The sequence below is a fragment of the Pogoniulus pusillus genome, chromosome 7 (assembly GCF_015220805.1).
Source record: "Pogoniulus pusillus isolate bPogPus1 chromosome 7, bPogPus1.pri, whole genome shotgun sequence".
Lineage (NCBI taxonomy): Eukaryota > Metazoa > Chordata > Aves > Piciformes > Lybiidae > Pogoniulus > Pogoniulus pusillus.
The window spans coordinates 8,596,677-8,612,855 of record NC_087270.1 but is presented as its reverse complement, the minus strand read 5'-3'; the positions used below and the strand labels follow the sequence as shown (position 1 = coordinate 8,612,855).

Below are 16,179 nucleotides of genomic sequence, written 5' to 3'. Positions count from 1 at the left end.
AACTGAAGCTTTTTAGTGTAGGGTTTTTTTAAGCCATTTTGCATAATTTACCTTTGAACATCTCATTGCAAATACTGACCTGGACTTGAGGATTAAAATGTTACATGATTAACAATGCATCAATAAATCATTATTTTAAACATGCAATCCCTTGGAATTCCTTTTTTTCTTGCTAAGGAATTATTATTTCCATAAAGGTGATTAGTTAAGACCATACATAAGCTACAAGCTAGGCAGGACTGACAGAGTTCACCTCCTAAGACTTTTTGTTGTACTACTTACAGGTAGTCTGAGAAGTGTAGAGAAGCTTTCAGGTACATGAGTTCTGAATAAGGATTTGTTTATCTGAAACTTTGTGCTTTTTCTAGGTAGCCTTAATTAAAGAGTCTGCCCCACTGCCCTTCTTTGGCCTGTGTCCTTAGTCTGCTGTTGCACTATTACTTCATACAACAGAGTGTTTATTAAGGAGGTGAAAAAACAGTTGTTCAGAAGATATCTGAGAAGACAAACAACTGTTCAGAGCATAACTTCATGTTTTCAGATATGGCCAAGACCTGATTCTGCCTATTGAGAAATGTAACTTATTTTTTGTCACGAAAATCAGAACATGATACTGATCATTTGGTTTGTTCAGTAGCTAAGTTGGACGTTCAAAGTTCTTTTTATACAAGACTTGCTGCTTCTGAGCTACTGTTTTTTCTTACCTTGACCATGTTTGAAATACACTCTGGGTGTAAAGGAGAAGCTAGCTAATGTCCTGTTAGAAATGGAGACATTGATTTAACAGAAGTCTCAGGCAATTACTATTTTAAGATTATATGAACTACTCCTTCAGCAAGAAAGCCTTCTCTCTGTGAAATTGAGCTGTGGTGGGTAGACTTGTTAATCTGCATTGAGCAATACAAGAAAGTCAATATAGTTTGTGCTTTCCAATGGTTTATCAGCAGGTACTACTACTGCTGTCTGTTCACATGCAGCTGTTAAAAAAGTACTTCTTTCAGAAAAGAAATGAGTGACTAGATACTCTTCTTTCTACAACAGTGGTTTTCAGTAGTCCAGGGCTTTATTTGCTCTTACAGTGTAGTTTCGTTGTCAGTTTAATTAGCATAGAAAGACTAGTTTACTGCTGGGAAATTGCCCTTTATATTAGCAACTCAAATAAAAGGTGAAGGTATACACCTATGCAGTCTTTCCTGAGAGTTTATCATAGAATCAACCAGGTTGGAAGAGACCTCCAAGATCATCCAGGCCAACCTAGCACCCAGCCCTAGCCAGTCAACTAGACCATGGCACTAAGTGCCTCAGCCAGGCTTTGCTTGAACACCTCCAGGGACAGTGACTCCACCACCTCCCTGGGCAGCCCATTCCAATGCCAATCACTCTCTCTGCCAACAACTTCCTCCTAACATCCAGCCTAGACCTCCCCTGGCACAACTTGGGATTGTGTATGGTGTGAGTTTAGAAAAGTTCACCAATAAAAATGGAGAGCTACAAGAGGTGACAGAAACGTTATTCTAAGAGCCATAGATATCTTTTACATTGGATTAAAGACAGAATAGTGGAGAGTTGTGAGGAGGTGCTCAGATGATGAAATGTTACACTGATCCGAGTCAGTCTAATCAGCACCGGTTAGACCTGTGTGCAATGCTGTGCTGTAGATGGCGGGGAGGAAGTAGAGCCAGTGGAATTCAGCACTTGGAGCAAAGGACCAGCACTAGACACTTTCCATCTGCTTAAGTTCACCTCCTGGTTCACTTGGTAATTGTGAGCTAAGCTAAAACTGTGGTGTTGACACAATGTTTTTTGGTTAAAGAAAGAAAACAATAGAGCCTGCTTTGATTTTTTCATCCAAGAAAGTGCTCCCAGCGTGTGTGCTGGTGCATTTGGAAGCTTTTGGCAATGTCAGAATGGCTGAACCCTTGAGGTGCTTTTCTGTTTTGTTGTTTCTGCTGTCCAAGATGATAAAAACATTAAAAATGCTATACATTTCCAAACAGATTGGATTTAGAAATCAATATGACATATTATTTAGTATTAATAAGCACCTGTAAGAAAATCCAAGCCTTCCATCTGACAGTCACTTCGTCTGCATTCAGGTTTTGTCCTTTATGCAGCTTTCTTAGTAGAATGAGCTGCACAACTGTTAGCTTAAAAGGAACAATTAGTGCTTTGCTTTGTCAAGATGACAGTTCTTGAGTCCTAAAATAATTATTAAAAATACAGGTCCTAGATGATGTTGGCTGAAACAAAAGATTTGGAAGAGAAACTGGAGTCTTATTGAATGGAACTTTCTGGGGTGTATCAATGTGGCATCCTCTCAGCTAAAGCTGCTTTCATCTCTGGTAGCAGACACTATTTGTAAGGGTCCAGATGCACCACACTGACATACAGCTATCATTCAAGGCAATAAGAGACAGTAAGGTGTGATTGTATGGAACACATTCAGAGTATGAATAGAAGACATGAACTCCTGAAGACTATTCCTACCTCTTTGAGGATTGGCAACCTCACTAGCTTGCCAGCTGCAGGTACTCTGACATCTCATGAAGATGTCTGTAGAGTGTTCATTAATTTAGCCTCAGTATGCTCTACAAGAAGGAGCTGGATATGATGCAGAGCTAAGGAAAAGTGGGACTAATAAATCCTGCCTAATTAAATTCTTTTAACGTGGAAAACCACAATGCAAAGGTATTTTTTCCACGTGCTTAATTTCTAAGTGTTTCTTTCCTTTAAAAAGACACAAGCACTGTGACCCCTACATGTTTCCATGCTAATACTACTGCTAATGCTGGTAACGCTAGCCCAGTCAGTCCAAATCCTAATGACACCAGCTCAGCCAATTCGAACCCCCAGCCAGCAGACCAGAACCAAAATCCTCCTGTTAAAAGCAAGGCAGATTTGAACTCACAAGCTCCAGGTCAGACCCCTAAGGATACAAATGCTCCAAGTCAGACTCCTAAAGATTCAAATCCTCCAGCAGACACATCCAAGTCTGTTGCTGCTCAGGCCCTTCTAGCACCTGCTAAGGCAAAAGCTAAAACAAAGAGTGGTTCGCAGGAGGATGTAAGACAGGGGACCTCTGGTGATCAGCAAGAAGAGGAGGATGAGACAGTTAGTCTGCGAGACCTTGTAGATGTGCTGAGACAACAATACTCAAGTGAGAGGAGCGCTGTGAGGTTAGCTGCCAAGAGAGAGGATGGTTCCCATGAGTTTAGGAATGCTATGAGGAAGATTGTGTTAGGCCAGGCACCACCAGATCAACAGGAAGAAGAGGAGGAAGATGACATCCAAGGCTCCAAGGATCCACTCAGAGAGGTCAGGGAAGTTAGGAAGGAATACACAAGGGAATCAGGTGAGCCAATCCTAAGCTGGCTAGTGAGATGCCGTGGTATTGGTGCTAATGCTCTGCAGGTAGGAGACAAGTCTGCCAAGCAGCTGGGACCACTCACTAAGGAGAGTGGAGTGGACAAACACCTAGCAAGTCCTCTTGGTAGGGTTAGCTTGTGGACACGCCTTCTGTTGGCTGTGGCTATGAGATATCCTTCCCGAGATGATTTGCCATGGGCTGCCAAGAAGTGGAACACCGTTGAGCAGGGAATTAAGCTTCTGAAGGAGTTTGCTGTGAAGGAAGTGCTTTATGGAGATCATGGCACTCATGAGCCTGATGATATTCCTTTGGGAACAGGTCTCATGAAGAAGCTGATTAAGCTTGCTCCTTCATCCTATGCTAACATCTTGGCCAGCAAGTTTCTATCAAGGAGTGATAATGGAAGATCTTTCACTGTTGGTGAATTCACTGACCAGCTCAGGCAGATTGAGGATAGCTTGTCCCATTCTGGTATAATCTGTGCCATAAAGACTATGACTACAGAGATTAAGAATACCATGAAAGAACTGAAGGAGGACCTTACAACCTCAATTTCCAATCTGGCAAAGGATACCATTCCTGCATCATCTGAATGGGTGCATGTTTCTGCAGTCAGGAACAGACGCCCACCTCCTGCAAGGCAATTCCAGCCTAGGAGGAGACAAATTCCACCCAGACAGCAGCAATCACGTGCGTCACTGTGGATACTTCTGCGTGACACATACGGGGAGAACATGAACAAATGGGATGGTAAACCTACTTCAGCTCTTTCAAAGAGGGTCAAGGATCTGCAGAATGGCAGAAACAGAGGCAGCAATGCCAGGAAAGTCGCTGCCACTTCTTCAGCTCCTGAGAGCAACTGCAATTGTTCCAACAGTTGCAATTTCTCTCGCAACAACACCAATCATTGTGTACACCCCACATGCCATGTTCAGCATTAGGGGTGCCCTGCCTCCAGCCAGGAGGAGGAAAGGGATAGTGGAGAGAACCGAATCTATTGGAATGTATTCATTAGGTGGCCTGGCAGTTCAAGAGTTCGGAAATACAGGGCTTTAGTTGACACAGGTGCTCAGTGTACTTTATTGCCATCAAATTGCAAAGGGACAGAGTCCATTTCTATCTTTGGAATCACTGGTGGATCTCAAGAGTTAACTAAGGTACAGGCTGAGATCAGTTTAACTGGTAAAGAGTGGAAGATACATACTATTGTAACTGGTCCTGCTGCGCCTTGCATTTTGGGAATTGACTTTTTGAGACAAGGTTGTTTCAAAGATCCTAAGGGTCACAAATGGGCTTTTGGAATAGCATCTGTAGAGATTGAGGATGATAAATTGAAATTGTCTGTTAGACCTGAACTTTCTGATGAATCTGCAGTTGTGGGACATCATGACATAGAGGACCTGGAAGTGCCAATTGCAACTCAAACTGTTCATCATAGGCAGTACAGAACTAACCGTGACTCTTTGTTGCCCATTCATCAGCTGATTCGTCAATTGGAGAGTCAGGCTGTCATCGAGAAAGCTCATTCACCTTTCAACAGTCCCATCTGGCCTGTGCGTAAACCTACGGGCGACTGGAGACTGACAGTTGACTTTCGTGCCCTCAACGAGGTGACGCCACCCATGAGTGCAGCTGTGCCGGACATGCTGGAACTCCAGTACGAGCTGGAATCGAAGGAGGCTAAATGGTATGCAACCATAGACATTGCTAATGCTTTCTTCTCTATTCCCATAGCAAAGGAGTGCAGGCCTCAGTTTGCATTCACCTGGAGAGGAATCCAGTACCAGTTCAACCGTTTGCCTCAGGGGTGGAAACACAGCTCAACCATCTGTCACTCAGTCATCCACAATGCACTGGAGAAAGGTAAAGCTCCAGAGCACATCCAGTACATCGACGACATCATTGTGTGGGGCCAAACTGCTGAGGAAGTCTTCGAGAAAGGTAACAAAATCATTGACATTCTGTTGCAAGCAGGTTTTGCCATTAAGAGAGACAAGGTCAAAGGACCTGCCAGAGAAATTCAGTTTCTGGGAGTGCGGTGGCAAGATGGTCGCCGTTACATTCCTCAGGATGTGATCAACAAAGTCTCTACCATGGCAGTTCCCACCAGTAAGAAGGACACACTTTCTTTCCTTGGTGTGGTGGGATTTTGGAGACTACACATTCCTGGTTTCAGTCAGATTGTCAAACCTCTGCATGATGTGACTCGTAAGAGAAACAATTTCGAGTGGGGACCTGAACAACAAGCAGCCTTTGATCAAATTAAGCGAGAAGTAGTCCATGCAGTGGGTTTGGGACCTGTGAGATCTGGTCCGGACATTAAAAACATTCTGTACACGGCTGCCAGTGACAATGGTCCAACTTGGAGTCTCTGGCAGAGAGCTCCAAATGAGACACGTGGTCGTCCACTTGGTTTCTGGGGACGTTGTTACAGAGGTTCAGAGACAAATTACACTGCAACTGAGAAAGAGATTCTAGCAGCCTATGAGGGAGTGAAAGCAGCTTCTGAAGTGATTGGAACTGAGTCACAATTGCTTTTAGCTCCTAGACTGCCAGTTCTTAACTGGATGTTCAAGGGCAAAGGTTCATCACTACATCATGCCACAGATGCAACCTGGTCTAAATGGATGGCTTTGATAACCCAACGAGCACGAATGGGTAATCTTGATCGACCTGGTCTGGTGGAGGTGATCACCAACTGGCCGGAAGGCACAGACTGTACCAAACCTCCAGAGGAGAAAATAACTCGTGCTGAGGAAGCTCCTCCCTATGATGATCTCTCTGATGAGGAAAAGAACTATGCTTTGTTCACAGATGGTTCCTGTCGTCTTGTTGGGAACAAGCGACTATGGAAGTCAGCAGTTTGGAGTCCAACCAGGAGAGTTACCGAAACGAAAGATGGAGAAGGAGAATCCAGTCAGTTCGCTGAGGTAAAAGCTGTTCAACTTGCTCTTGATGTGGCTGAACGTGAAAATTGGCCTATCCTTTACCTCTACACCGACTCGTGGATGGTAGCCAATGCTCTATGGGGTTGGCTAAAGGACTGGAAGAAGAATGGTTGGCAGAGGAAAGGAAAGCCTATTTGGTGTGCTGATCTATGGCAGGACATTGATGCACGGCTGGAGAAAATTCCAGTGAAGGTGCGGCACGTAGACGCACACATGCCTAAGAGCAGAGCCAATGAGGAACATCACCACAACCAGAAGGCAGATCAAGCTGCTAAGATTGCTCAAGCTGATACCAACTCTGAACTTGACATTGACCTTGATTGGAAACACCGAGGTGAACTGTTCTTAGCTCGGTGGGCCCATGACTCATCTGGACATCAAGGCAGAGATGGAACATACCGATGGGCTCGCGATAGGTCAATTGACTTGTCCATGGACGCTATCACCCAAGTCATCTATGACTGTGACATTTGTGCTGCTATTAAGCAGGCTAAGCGAATCAAGCCCTTATGGTATGGTGAGAGATGGTCAAAGTACAAGTATGGTGAAGCCTGGCAGATTGACTACATCACTTTACCTCGATCTCGTTCTGGCAAGCAGTATGTGCTAACGATGGTAGAAGCCAGCACTGGATGGTTGGAAACCTATCCAGTTCCGCATGCTACTGCACGTAACACCATTGTTGGTTTGGAGAGACAGATCTTGTGGAGACATGGAACTCCAGAGAGAATTGAGTCAGACAATGGTACTCATTTCAAGAACAATCTTGTGAAAAACTGGGCCAAAGAGCATGGTATTGAATGGATCTATCATATACCCTACTATGCACCAGCTTCAGGGAAGATTGAACGCTACAATGGTTTGCTGAAAACCACCCTAAAGGCCATGGGGGGTGGAACTCTGAAAAACTGGGACAAACATTTAGCACAAGCTACTTGGTTGGTAAATAGTAGAGGTTCAGTAAACAGAGCAGGACCTGCACAATCAGATTTGGTCCAAACAGTAGACGGTGATAAAGTTCCTGTTGTACGTGAAAAGAATCTGTTAGGGAAAACTGTTTGGGTATTTTCTCCTTCGGGCGAAGGGAAACCTGTCCGAGGGGTGGTGTCTGCTGAAGGTCCTGGTCATACATACTGGGTAATGCAGGAGAATGGTGAAATCCAGTGTATTCCACAGAGAAATCTAACTTTAGCTGAGAGAGTTTAAATTCAAGCTGTTAGGAGTTTTCTGTTCTAGGTAACATCGGCGCCCAACACTGAGAGAATCTACAATAGAATCTACAGTACGTGAGCACGAACCCAACATCACCTGGGAGTCCCTGTTCTGAGCTTTTGAATCACCTACATCTGATTGAAGTGTGAACTGAACTTGTATATATTATTTTAGTGTAAATATTGGTTTAGGTTAGATTGGATAATTCTCAGCGATACTCTGAGCGAAGTAGACAAGGGGTGGATTGTGCTAGTTTGAAGCAAGCTGGAATGTTTTGGTAGAAGAACTAGATAACGGGCAGTGAAATGAAAAACAATTGTGTCTACTTCTCTCACAGTCACGCTGAGAACTCTGGGAAGAAGAAAGACTTTTTCTCCATTTTGTTTCTCACTCTTGCTTTTGCCTTAGACCTGGTCACATCTCATTAACCCTGCTCCTACTAACCCTGCTCCTTAACCTCTTGGCTGCACCTCTATTCTTCCTGAGAACTGGGGTAAGGTTGAGAGGGGCCGGGGGAGGTGTTGGGGTGGTTTGAGAGCCCCTCCTGGGGACTCAGGTTTCTGGGAGGGGAGTTGTGCTTTTGTATTGTTTATCCTTTATATATTTCTGTATATAATTGTATATAACTGTATATATTGTAAATAGCTGCTTGTAAATTCTGCTAGCTGTAAATAAATTGCTTCATCTATATTCCCAGGGTCCGTCTGAGTTAGCTGGGGCAAATACAAAAGTGTGGGGGGGCGGGGTAACCCCCAAACCATCACATTTTAATTGGCTTTCCCAACGTGGGGCTAGAGATTTCAGTGAGTGGAAATTAGCTCTGGGAATTAAGATGAAGCTAATCAAGCAGCTATTGTACTTGGTGGGGATTGCTGTGTGGCCTGTTTTCTGGTTTTTTGTGTACAACTGGATCAAAGATCAAATTGGTTATTTCTTACTTCATGTAGTTTTTAAGAAGGCTAAAGTTAAGCTTTCAAACATGTTCTGGAGCTGGGGTGATTTTATTCTTGGTTATGCTGGTTTTAGTGTCACTGAGAATATTACTAGTGATATTACAAGAGTTTTTGTCAATAATGTTACAATCAATCGAGAGTCTGCTTTATCTACTGCTCTCATGAGGGTCATCCAGCCCCAAACTGAAATGCCAAATCCCTGCAAGGATTGCTACTCGAAACAGAGCATGGCATGGTTGCTGGGCATTATACTGGCTCTTGTAGTTTTAAATTTCATATTAATTTTGGCATTATTTGTGAAAAATTCAAAACCAGTTTCTGTAAGAGCTAGGAAAAATTCTGTGTCTCAGAAGCAGTCTCTTTCACAGCAAAACAAGGGAACACAGTTATCGGCTTCCCCCTTGCCAGCCTCTGCCCCTCCTTCTCCAAGTGCTGGGAACACAGCCAGTGTTCCTGCCACTAACGTAAACAATGATAACGGGCAGAGTTCGGCAGGAGCCCTAGGAGGACAGGCAGGTACCCAAAATCAGAATGTTCCTAGCAAAAATGAAAACAAGTCAGGGTTGGCAGGCATCCCAGGAGGACAGGCAAATAATCCCACTAATGCTAATACTACTGCTAATGCTGGTAACGCTAGCCCAGTCAGTCCAAATCCTAATGACACCAGCTCAGCCAATTCGAACCCCCAGCCAGCAGACCAGAACCAAAATCCTCCTGTTAAAAGCAAGGCAGATTTGAACTCACAAGCTCCAGGTCAGACCCCTAAGGATACAAATGCTCCAAGTCAGACTCCTAAAGATTCAAATCCTCCAGCAGACACATCCAAGTCTGTTGCTGCTCAGGCCCTTCTAGCACCTGCTAAGGCAAAAGCTAAAACAAAGAGTGGTTCGCAGGAGGATGTAAGACAGGGGACCTCTGGTGATCAGCAAGAAGAGGAGGATGAGACAGTTAGTCTGCGAGACCTTGTAGATGTGCTGAGACAACAATACTCAAGTGAGAGGAGCGCTGTGAGGTTAGCTGCCAAGAGAGAGGATGGTTCCCATGAGTTTAGGAATGCTATGAGGAAGATTGTGTTAGGCCAGGCACCACCAGATCAACAGGAAGAAGAGGAGGAAGATGACATCCAAGGCTCCAAGGATCCACTCAGAGAGGTCAGGGAAGTTAGGAAGGAATACACAAGGGAATCAGGTGAGCCAATCCTAAGCTGGCTAGTGAGATGCCGTGGTATTGGTGCTAATGCTCTGCAGGTAGGAGACAAGTCTGCCAAGCAGCTGGGACCACTCACTAAGGAGAGTGGAGTGGACAAACACCTAGCAAGTCCTCTTGGTAGGGTTAGCTTGTGGACACGCCTTCTGTTGGCTGTGGCTATGAGATATCCTTCCCGAGATGATTTGCCATGGGCTGCCAAGAAGTGGAACACCGTTGAGCAGGGAATTAAGCTTCTGAAGGAGTTTGCTGTGAAGGAAGTGCTTTATGGAGATCATGGCACTCATGAGCCTGACGATATTCCTTTGGGAACAGGTCTCATGAAGAAGCTGATTAAGCTTGCTCCTTCATCCTATGCTAACATCTTGGCCAGCAAGTTTCTATCAAGGAGTGATAATGGAAGATCTTTCACTGTTGGTGAATTCACTGACCAGCTCAGGCAGATTGAGGATAGCTTGTCCCATTCTGGTATAATCTGTGCCATAAAGACTATGACTACAGAGATTAAGAATACCATGAAAGAACTGAAGGAGGACCTTACAACCTCAATTTCCAATCTGGCAAAGGATACCATTCCTGCATCATCTGAATGGGTGCATGTTTCTGCAGTCAGGAACAGACGCCCACCTCCTGCAAGGCAATTCCAGCCTAGGAGGAGACAAATTCCACCCAGACAGCAGCAATCACGTGCGTCACTGTGGATACTTCTGCGTGACACATACGGGGAGAACATGAACAAATGGGATGGTAAACCTACTTCAGCTCTTTCAAAGAGGGTCAAGGATCTGCAGAATGGCAGAAACAGAGGCAGCAATGCCAGGAAAGTCGCTGCCACTTCTTCAGCTCCTGAGAGCAACTGCAATTGTTCCAACAGTTGCAATTTCTCTCGCAACAACACCAATCATTGTGTACACCCCACATGCCATGTTCAGCATTAGGGGTGCCCTGCCTCCAGCCAGGAGGAGGAAAGGGATAGTGGAGAGAACCGAATCTATTGGAATGTATTCATTAGGTGGCCTGGCAGTTCAAGAGTTCGGAAATACAGGGCTTTAGTTGACACAGGTGCTCAGTGTACTTTATTGCCATCAAATTGCAAAGGGACAGAGTCCATTTCTATCTTTGGAATCACTGGTGGATCTCAAGAGTTAACTAAGGTACAGGCTGAGATCAGTTTAACTGGTAAAGAGTGGAAGATACATACTATTGTAACTGGTCCTGCTGCGCCTTGCATTTTGGGAATTGACTTTTTGAGACAAGGTTGTTTCAAAGATCCTAAGGGTCACAAATGGGCTTTTGGAATAGCATCTGTAGAGATTGAGGATGATAAATTGAAATTGTCTGTTAGACCTGAACTTTCTGATGAATCTGCAGTTGTGGGACATCATGACATAGAGGACCTGGAAGTGCCAATTGCAACTCAAACTGTTCATCATAGGCAGTACAGAACTAACCGTGACTCTTTGTTGCCCATTCATCAGCTGATTCGTCAATTGGAGAGTCAGGCTGTCATCGAGAAAGCTCATTCACCTTTCAACAGTCCCATCTGGCCTGTGCGTAAACCTACGGGCGACTGGAGACTGACAGTTGACTTTCGTGCCCTCAACGAGGTGACGCCACCCATGAGTGCAGCTGTGCCGGACATGCTGGAACTCCAGTACGAGCTGGAATCGAAGGAGGCTAAATGGTATGCAACCATAGACATTGCTAATGCTTTCTTCTCTATTCCCATAGCAAAGGAGTGCAGGCCTCAGTTTGCATTCACCTGGAGAGGAATCCAGTACCAGTTCAACCGTTTGCCTCAGGGGTGGAAACACAGCTCAACCATCTGTCACTCAGTCATCCACAATGCACTGGAGAAAGGTAAAGCTCCAGAGCACATCCAGTACATCGACGACATCATTGTGTGGGGCCAAACTGCTGAGGAAGTCTTCGAGAAAGGTAACAAAATCATTGACATTCTGTTGCAAGCAGGTTTTGCCATTAAGAGAGACAAGGTCAAAGGACCTGCCAGAGAAATTCAGTTTCTGGGAGTGCGGTGGCAAGATGGTCGCCGTTACATTCCTCAGGATGTGATCAACAAAGTCTCTACCATGGCAGTTCCCACCAGTAAGAAGGACACACTTTCTTTCCTTGGTGTGGTGGGATTTTGGAGACTACACATTCCTGGTTTCAGTCAGATTGTCAAACCTCTGCATGATGTGACTCGTAAGAGAAACAATTTCGAGTGGGGACCTGAACAACAAGCAGCCTTTGATCAAATTAAGCGAGAAGTAGTCCATGCAGTGGGTTTGGGACCTGTGAGATCTGGTCCGGACATTAAAAACATTCTGTACACGGCTGCCAGTGACAATGGTCCAACTTGGAGTCTCTGGCAGAGAGCTCCAAATGAGACACGTGGTCGTCCACTTGGTTTCTGGGGACGTTGTTACAGAGGTTCAGAGACAAATTACACTGCAACTGAGAAAGAGATTCTAGCAGCCTATGAGGGAGTGAAAGCAGCTTCTGAAGTGATTGGAACTGAGTCACAATTGCTTTTAGCTCCTAGACTGCCAGTTCTTAACTGGATGTTCAAGGGCAAAGGTTCATCACTACATCATGCCACAGATGCAACCTGGTCTAAATGGATGGCTTTGATAACCCAACGAGCACGAATGGGTAATCTTGATCGACCTGGTCTGGTGGAGGTGATCACCAACTGGCCGGAAGGCACAGACTGTACCAAACCTCCAGAGGAGAAAATAACTCGTGCTGAGGAAGCTCCTCCCTATGATGATCTCTCTGATGAGGAAAAGAACTATGCTTTGTTCACAGATGGTTCCTGTCGTCTTGTTGGGAACAAGCGACTATGGAAGTCAGCAGTTTGGAGTCCAACCAGGAGAGTTACCAAAACGGAAGATGGAGAAGGAGAATCCAGTCAGTTCGCTGAGGTAAAAGCTGTTCAACTTGCTCTTGATGTGGCTGAACGTGAAAATTGGCCTATCCTTTACCTCTGCACCGACTCGTGGATGGTTGCCAATGCTCTATGGGGTTGGCTAAAGGACTGGAAGAAGAATGGTTGGCAGAGGAAAGGAAAGCCTATTTGGTGTGCTGATCTATGGCAGGACATTGATGCACGGCTGGAGAAAATTCCCGTGAAGGTGCGGCACGTAGACGCACACATGCCTAAGAGCAGAGCCAATGAGGAACATCACCACAACCAGAAGGCAGATCAAGCTGCTAAGATTGCTCAAGCTGATACCAACTCTGAACTTGACATTGACCTTGATTGGAAACACCGAGGTGAACTGTTCTTAGCTCGGTGGGCCCATGACTCATCTGGACATCAAGGCAGAGATGGAACATACCGATGGGCTCGCGATAGGTCAATTGACTTGTCCATGGACGCTATCACCCAAGTCATCTATGACTGTGACATTTGTGCTGCTATTAAGCAGGCTAAGCGAATCAAGCCCTTATGGTATGGTGAGAGATGGTCAAAGTACAAGTATGGTGAAGCCTGGCAGATTGACTACATCACTTTACCTCGATCTCGTTCTGGCAAGCAGTATGTGCTAACGATGGTAGAAGCCAGCACTGGATGGTTGGAAACCTATCCAGTTCCGCATGCTACTGCACGTAACACCATTGTTGGTTTGGAGAGACAGATCTTGTGGAGACATGGAACTCCAGAGAGAATTGAGTCAGACAATGGTACTCATTTCAAGAACAATCTTGTGAAAAACTGGGCCAAAGAGCATGGTATTGAATGGATCTATCATATACCCTACTATGCACCAGCTTCAGGGAAGATTGAACGCTACAATGGTTTGCTGAAAACCACCCTAAAGGCCATGGGGGGTGGAACTCTGAAAAACTGGGACAAACATTTAGCACAAGCTACTTGGTTGGTAAATAGTAGAGGTTCAGTAAACAGAGCAGGACCTGCACAATCAGATTTGGTCCAAACAGTAGACGGTGATAAAGTTCCTGTTGTACGTGAAAAGAATCTGTTAGGGAAAACTGTTTGGGTATTTTCTCCTTCGGGCGAAGGGAAACCTGTCCGAGGGGTGGTGTCTGCTGAAGGTCCTGGTCATACATACTGGGTAATGCAGGAGAATGGTGAAATCCAGTGTATTCCACAGAGAAATCTAACTTTAGCTGAGAGAGTTTAAATTCAAGCTGTTAGGAGTTTTCTGTTCTAGGTAACATCGGCGCCCAACACTGAGAGAATCTACAATAGAATCTACAGTACGTGAGCACGAACCCAACATCACCTGGGAGTCCCTGTTCTGAGCTTTTGAATCACCTACATCTGATTGAAGTGTGAACTGAACTTGTATATATTATTTTAGTGTAAATATTGGTTTAGGTTAGATTGGATAATTCTCAGCGATACTCTGAGCGAAGTAGACAAGGGGTGGATTGTGCTAGTTTGAAGCAAGCTGGAATGTTTTGGTAGAAGAACTAGATAACGGGCAGTGAAATGAAAAACAATTGTGTCTACTTCTCTCACAGTCACGCTGAGAACTCTGGGAAGAAGAAAGACTTTTTCTCCATTTTGTTTCTCACTCTTGCTTTTGCCTTAGACCTGGTCACATCTCATTAACCCTGCTCCTACTAACCCTGCTCCTTAACCTCTTGGCTGCACCTCTATTCTTCCTGAGAACTGGGGTAAGGTTGAGAGGGGCCGGGGGAGGTGTTGGGGTGGTTTGAGAGCCCCTCCTGGGGACTCAGGTTTCTGGGAGGGGAGTTGTGCTTTTGTATTGTTTATCCTTTATATATTTCTGTATATAATTGTATATAACTGTATATATTGTAAATAGCTGCTTGTAAATTCTGCTAGCTGTAAATAAATTGCTTCATCTATATTCCCAGGGTCCGTCTGAGTTAGCTGGGGCAAATACAAAAGTGTGGGGGGGCGGGGTAACCCCCAAACCATCACATTTTAATTGGCTTTCCCAACGTGGGGCTAGAGATTTCAGTGAGTGGAAATTAGCTCTGGGAATTAAGATGAAGCTAATCAAGCAGCTATTGTACTTGGTGGGGATTGCTGTGTGGCCTGTTTTCTGGTTTTTTGTGTACAACTGGATCAAAGATCAAATTGGTTATTTCTTACTTCATGTAGTTTTTAAGAAGGCTAAAGTTAAGCTTTCAAACATGTTCTGGAGCTGGGGTGATTTTATTCTTGGTTATGCTGGTTTTAGTGTCACTGAGAATATTACTAGTGATATTACAAGAGTTTTTGTCAATAATGTTACAATCAATCGAGAGTCTGCTTTATCTACTGCTCTCATGAGGGTCATCCAGCCCCAAACTGAAATGCCAAATCCCTGCAAGGATTGCTACTCGAAACAGAGCATGGCATGGTTGCTGGGCATTATACTGGCTCTTGTAGTTTTAAATTTCATATTAATTTTGGCATTATTTGTGAAAAATTCAAAACCAGTTTCTGTAAGAGCTAGGAAAAATTCTGTGTCTCAGAAGCAGTCTCTTTCACAGCAAAACAAGGGAACACAGTTATCGGCTTCCCCCTTGCCAGCCTCTGCCCCTCCTTCTCCAAGTGCTGGGAACACAGCCAGTGTTCCTGCCACTAACGTAAACAATGATAACGGGCAGAGTTCGGCAGGAGCCCTAGGAGGACAGGCAGGTACCCAAAATCAGAATGTTCCTAGCAAAAATGAAAACAAGTCAGGGTTGGCAGGCATCCCAGGAGGACAGGCAAATAATCCCACTAATGCTAATACTACTGCTAATGCTGGTAACGCTAGCCCAGTCAGTCCAAATCCTAATGACACCAGCTCAGCCAATTCGAACCCCCAGCCAGCAGACCAGAACCAAAATCCTCCTGTTAAAAGCAAGGCAGATTTGAACTCACAAGCTCCAGGTCAGACCCCTAAGGATACAAATGCTCCAAGTCAGACTCCTAAAGATTCAAATCCTCCAGCAGACACATCCAAGTCTGTTGCTGCTCAGGCCCTTCTAGCACCTGCTAAGGCAAAAGCTAAAACAAAGAGTGGTTCGCAGGAGGATGTAAGACAGGGGACCTCTGGTGATCAGCAAGAAGAGGAGGATGAGACAGTTAGTCTGCGAGACCTTGTAGATGTGCTGAGACAACAATACTCAAGTGAGAGGAGCGCTGTGAGGTTAGCTGCCAAGAGAGAGGATGGTTCCCATGAGTTTAGGAATGCTATGAGGAAGATTGTGTTAGGCCAGGCACCACCAGATCAACAGGAAGAAGAGGAGGAAGATGACATCCAAGGCTCCAAGGATCCACTCAGAGAGGTCAGGGAAGTTAGGAAGGAATACACAAGGGAATCAGGTGAGCCAATCCTAAGCTGGCTAGTGAGATGCCGTGGTATTGGTGCTAATGCTCTGCAGGTAGGAGACAAGTCTGCCAAGCAGCTGGGACCACTCACTAAGGAGAGTGGAGTGGACAAACACCTAGCAAGTCCTCTTGGTAGGGTTAGCTTGTGGACACGCCTTCTGTTGGCTGTGGCTATGAGATATCCTTCCC

The 16,179-nt window shown here is 45.1% G+C and overlaps 1 long non-coding RNA gene across 1 annotated transcript in view; it reads right to left on the bottom strand.

The window, feature by feature from the left end:
* The window catches only part of LOC135176664 (uncharacterized), a 39,021-nt gene that overhangs the window by 5,559 nt on the left and 17,283 nt on the right, over positions 1 to 16,179 (bottom strand). The gene's annotated exons all lie outside the window — the stretch shown is intronic.